At 41.7% G+C, this 6,316-nt stretch overlaps 1 protein-coding gene across 1 annotated transcript in view; it reads left to right on the forward strand.

The window, feature by feature from the left end:
* Positions 1–1,088: 1,088 nt before the first annotated feature.
* PHF24 (PHD finger protein 24) overlaps positions 1,089–6,316 on the forward strand; it is a 34,481-nt gene continuing 29,253 nt past the window's right edge. The window contains exon 1 of the mRNA XM_017865596.1: positions 1,089–1,299. The gene's annotated coding sequence lies outside the window, so the exon portion shown is untranslated. The remainder of the gene's footprint in view (positions 1,300–6,316) is intronic.

Here is a 6,316-nt window from a genome sequence, read left to right on the forward strand (position 1 = left end):
TAGCTGGGAACACAGGCACATGCCACTGCACCCGACTAATTCTTGTTTTTAGTAGAGGTGGGGTTTCACTATGTTGGCCAGGCTGGTCTCGATCTCAGGTGATTCACCTGCCTCGGCCTCCCAAAGTGCTGGGATTACAGGCATGAGCCACTGCGCGTGGCCACAATATACTTTTTTTGAATGAAGGAAGGAATTAACCGACAGAGATTTATATGATGATGTTACAACCTCCTTTTCCATATAAGCCCATCAGACGGCCTAGAAATAAAACACTTACTAAAACCAGTTCAGAGAAGCCTATCAGTGAAACTGTTGGTATGATGTAATTCTAAAGAAAGTTAGGGGACCCCCAGACTATATGGATAGCTCACTCTGCTTTTTAGCGCTAGTTTCACAAGCAAAATAACCATAGTGTCTCTTGAGAAATAAGCACTCATTTTAGAACTAATAAGTACTAAATTTAGAACTCCATATATTAATGGTTTATAGACTTTCCTTTCTCAGTGACAGTACTGAGAAATAGGAGCTTGCGGTATGAAATCAGAATACCTGGATTTCAGTCTCACCTCCATTTCATATAGCCATGTGACCTTGGGCGAGTTGTTTAACCTCTCTGTGCCTCAGTTTCATCACTGGCAAAATGTTGAAACTAACAGTACACTCCCTCAAAGGGATGATGTGAAAATTAATGACAATATATTTATACCGTTTAGAATAGTACCTGGCACTTTGTGTTTTAAAGTGATAGAAATATACCATACTTACCTTATATCCCCTATTGGTAAATTCCACATTAAGGGCAAAATTTCTTTTTCATATCCCACCAGGTTACCTAGCACAGTATGTAACAAATACTAGACGCTCAAAAAATGACGTGCATTATATTTGAGGTAAATAAATTGAATGCACAAGAAAATGAAGGTATTTTTAAAATGTAAATGCAATTAATATAAATTAAAGGGATCTCGGCATATCATTTGCATATCTTCAGTTTTTCCTTATAATTAGTTGCTGGGTGTCTTACGATTTGATCTTTTTCTTGCCCTCTTCAAAGCATGTAGTTTAGTGTAATGCACATTATAGCCCTCAGAATTGCTGGCCTTCTGACAAGTTAGCTGTTTGGATAGTGTGAGGGATGAGGTTGCTGCAGCAAAAAGTGGGTTACACGACAGCACAGCCTCGCTGCTGGAGATGAAAAACCAATAATCCCAGAAAACAGCGCATAGGGTAGGCTGGGCCAGCCGAGGACTATGTGAAGGCTCCTTGGGACCCTCCGGAGGCCAGTAGGGTACTGCAAAGGTGAGTGCCCCAGTGCCAGGGTCGTGAGCCCGGAGCCCTGCGGGCACGGCTGGTAGGACCCGCTGGATGAGTCATTCTCCCCACCCCAGGCACGTGCTGGTGGCAGCATCTACCCGGACCCCGCCTTCGCCCCGGCGCGGAACGCAAGCGGTGAGCGGCCCCAGCCCCCCCGCGGCGCCCCCTCTGGGCCGCCTCCTCCGGGCGGGCACTGTCCTTGCCGCAGTCGGCCGCTGGCGCAGTCCCCGCGCCGCAGTGCCGGGCGCTCGTGGGGGGCGCCCACGGGCACCTGGGCAGTCTGCTCATCGGAGCCTGCCGCCGTCCTCCAGCATTCCCACGGTGCCCCACNCACTCATAAGTGGGAGCTGAACAGTGATAACACATGGACACAAGGAGGAGAACATTATACACCAGGGCCTGTTAGGGGTGGGGAAAGGGGAGGGAGAGGATTAGGACAAATACCTAACGCATGCGGAGCTTAAAACCTAGATGACAGGTTGATAGGTGCAGCAAACCATCATGGCACGTGTATACCTATGTAACAAACCTGCAAGTTCAGCACATGTATCCCAGAAGTTAGAGTAAAAAAAAAAAAAGAAAGAAAGAAATCATAAGCCAGTTGTGGTTAAAGATAATAACCCCATGAAAATAAAATTTATATAATTATATTTAAAAAAGAATTGACTGGTGACGGGTTGATCACTTGAAGTCAGGAGTTTGAGACCAGCTTGGCCACATGGTAAAACCCTGTCTCTACTAAAATACAAAATTAGCTGGGCATGGGGTGCACTGCTGTAGTCCCAGCTACTCAGGAGGCTAAGGCAGGGGAATCGCTTAAACCTAGGAGGCGGAGGTTGCAGTAAGCAGCGATCACGCCATTGCACTTCCTCCAGCCTGGGCAACAGAGGAGACTCTGTCTCAAAGAAGAATTGAAATCATACAGAGTATGTTCTTGGACCACAATGGAATAAAATAGAAATTAATGACAGAGAAATATCTGTGAAAAACCTAAAATACTTGGAAACTAAACAAGACACCACTAAATAGCCCATGTGTCAGAGAATAAGTCTCCAGGGAAACATGAAAATATTTTTAATTTAGTGAAATTTAAATATATCAAAATTTGGGAATGTTTATATCAATAAAGAAGAATATTATGAAATTAGATAGTGGTGATGATTGCACAACACTGTGAATGTATTAAAAACCACTGAATTGTACCCTTTAAAAAAGTGAATTTTATAACATGTGAATTATATTTCGATTTTAAAAAAGAAAAGAAGAAAGATCTTGGGACCAAAAGGCTAAGCTTCCACCTTAAACTAAAAACAAAAGGGCAAACAAAACCCAAAGCAAACATAAGGAGGAAAATTAAAAAGGTAAAGTAGAGTTTAATAAAATTATCAGCAGAAAATCAATAGAGAAAATCAATTAAAATACAAAAGCTGATTCTTTGAAAAGACCAAGAAAATTGACAAACTTCTAGCTAGACTAAGAAAAAAAGAAAAAGACACAAATTACCAATATCTGGAATGAAATAACGGATATTCATGAATGAAATAAGGTCTGTGGGACAGATATTAAAGGGATAATGAGGAAACATTATGAACAATTATATGCCTATTATATTAGTTTTATATTGTTCCTTAACAAATTACCACAAACATAGTACAATACACTTATAATCTCACACTTTCTGTGGGTCAAGAGTTCATGCATAGCTTACCCGGGTGCTATGTTTAGGGTCTCATAAGGCTGCAACTAAGGTTTTGGCTGGCCTGTATTCTCATATGGGGGTTTGACTAGTGGGTAGGCGGAATAATGGTCTCTCAAAGATGTCAATGTCCCAATCCTCAGGACTTGAGAATATGTTATAGTACAAGGCGACCATATGGCAAAAGGGTCTTTGCAGATATAATTAAGTTAAGGATCTTGAAATGGGAAGGTTATTTTGGATTATATGGTGGGCTCAATATACTCATAAGTGTCTCTATAAGAGAAAGAGATAGGCAAGAGATTCAAAGAACGAGATGTAACAATAGAAGTCAGAGTGATGTAATGTGAGAAAGATTCAACCATCTACTGCTGGCTTTGAAGACAGAGGAAGGGGCCACAAACCAAATTATACAGGTGGCCTCTAGAAGCTGGAAAAGACGAGAAATGGGTTCTTCCCAAGAGCCTCCAGAAGGAATAGAGCCCTGCTGATGCCTTGATTTTATCCTCCATAGGACTCATTTTGAACTTCAGACCCCTAGAATTGTGACATAATAAATTTGTGTCATTTTAAGCCACTAAGTTTGTGATAATTTGTTACAGCAGCAATAGGAAGTTAATATAATTGAGGAACATTCCACTTCAAAGCTCACTCAGATTGTTTGCATAATCTATTTTGTTGTGTCTGTAAGACTGAAGGCTCTGGATTCTTGCTGGCTATTGGCTGGAGGCCACCCTTGGCTCCTTGAGGCTTTCTTAACCTAACAAAGAGCTTCTACAACAAAACTTAAAACCAACATCATATTTAATGTTGAAAACTAAATGCTTTCCCCTGAGATTGGATGTTTGCTTTCACCACTCCTATTCGACATCATGCTAGAAATCCCAGACAGTGCAATAAAGAAAACAAATAAATAAAAAGCATAGAGATTGGCAAGTAATAATTAAAACACTCTCTGTTCACAGAGAACACAAATGTCTGCATGAAAAATCCCAAATAATCTACACAAAAGCTCCTAGAACGAATATGTGAGTTTAGCAAGGTCACAGGATACAAGGGCAAAACAAAAATCAAGTATACGTCTATATACTAGCAATTTGGACAAACTATAAAAACTGCACAAACGATGTGCAGGATCTATATACAGAAAACTATGAAACACCAATAAAAGAAATCATAGGAGACCTAACTAAATGGGGAGATATGCCATATTCATGGATTTTATTTTTTATTTTATTTTTTATTTTTTGAGACGGAGTCTCGCCCTGTCGCCCAGGCTGGAGTGCAGTGGCCGGATCTCAGCTCACTGCAAGCTCCGCCTCCCGGGTTTACGCCATTCTCCTGCCTCAGCCTCCCGAGTAGCTGGGACTACAGGCGCCGCCACCTCGCCCGGCTAGTTTTGTATTTTAGTAGAGACGGGGTTTCACCGTGTTAGCCAGGATGGTCTCAATCTCCTGACCTCGTGATCCGCCCGTCTCGGCCTCCCAAAGTGCTGGGATTACAGGCTTGAGCCACCGCGCCCGGCCATATTCATGGATTTTAAGAGTCAACATTAAGATGACAGTTTTTTCCCAAACTAAAGATTTAGCGCAGTGCCAATTAAAATGCCAGCAGGATTTTTTCATACAAATCAAAAAACTAATTCTAAATTTTATATCCAAAGACAAAGGAACTAGAATACCCAAAATTATTTCAAAAAAGAAGAACAAAGAGGACTCACACTACTTGATTTTAAGACTTACTAAAAAGCTATACTAATGAAGATGACCATGTAGTATGGGCAAAAGGACAGAGACATAGATCAACACAGCAGAAGAGAGAGTGCAGGAATAGACCCACACAAAAATTGCCAATTTATTTTTTAACAGCTTTATTGAAGTAGAATTGCCATACAAAGAACTACATATATTTAATGTATACTCTTTGATGAATCTGTACATATGCAAATACCTGTGATCAAGGCCAGTTGATATCTAAAAAAGGCATAGAGGCCACTCAATGAAGAAAGTCTTTTTAACAAAGGGTGCTAAAACAACTGGACATCCATATACAAAATCAGGAATTTCAATCTATACCTCATACATTACACAAAATTAATTAAAAATAGATCATAAACCTAAGTGTAAATAATAAAAGTATAAACTTCATTTCTTCTGTAAAAGATAGGACAAAATCTTTTGTGATCATGGGTTGGGCAAAGAGTTCTTAGATAAGACACTGAGGGCACAACCCATAAAAGACAAGATTGATAAACTGGACTTCATCAAATTAAAAACTTTGCTCTGCAAAAGACACTGTCAAGAGAATGAAAGGACAAACTACAGATTGGGAGCAAATTTTTGTAAAACACATAGTTCACTGCAGCCTCGAACTCCTGAGCTCAGGCAACCCTCCACCTCGGTCTCCTGAGCAGCTAGGCATGTGCCACCAATCCTGGCTAATTTTTCTTTTTTATCTTTTATTGTAGAGACAGGGGTCTTGCTATGTTGACCAGTCTGGTCGCAAACTCTTGGCCTCAAGTGATCCTCTGATCTTGGCCTCCCAAAGCACTGGGATTATAGATGTGAGCCACCGCATCCAGCCTTATACTCAGGATTTTTTTTTTTTTTGAGACGGAGTCTCGCTCTGTCCCCGGGCTGGAGTGCAGTGGCCGGATCTCAGCTCACTGCAAGCTCCGCCTCCCGGGTTTACGCCATTCTGCTGCCTCAGCCTCCCGAGTAGCTGGGACTACAGGTGCCAGCCACCTCGCCTGGCTAGCTTTTGTATTTTTTAGTAGAGACGGGGTTTCACCGTGTTAGCCAGGATGGTCTCGAACTCCTGACCTTGTGATCCGCCCGTCTCAGCCTCCCAAAGTGCTGGGATTACAGGCTTGAGCCACCGCGCCCGGCTATACTCAGGATTTTTAAGTGCCAATCCTAATAACAAAGAAGCCCAGGGCTTGTGTTTCTTTGGTAGAACAGGTATTAAGGGATTGTTACAGTGAAGATACAAGCTCTGAATAGATGTCAACACCATTTTAGTATTGTTTACTGCACCAGGAGATTCCAATTTAGAACGAGATTCTTCATCTACAGTTTGGTGACTCTATTTCAACCCTATCACTGCACTCCAGCCTGGGTGACAGAGCGAGACTCTGTCTCAAAAAAAAAACAACAACAACAACAAAAATCCCTTTAGGCTAGGTGTGGTGGTTCACACCTGTAATCTCAGTGCTTTGAGAGGCCAAGGTGGGAAGATCAATTGAGGCCAGGAGTTTGAGATCAGCCTGGGCACCAGTGAGACCCCCATCTCTACAAAATATATATA

Source organism: Rhinopithecus bieti, unplaced genomic scaffold (genome assembly GCF_001698545.2).
Source record: "Rhinopithecus bieti isolate Rb0 unplaced genomic scaffold, ASM169854v2 scaffold_82876, whole genome shotgun sequence".
Lineage (NCBI taxonomy): Eukaryota > Metazoa > Chordata > Mammalia > Primates > Cercopithecidae > Rhinopithecus > Rhinopithecus bieti.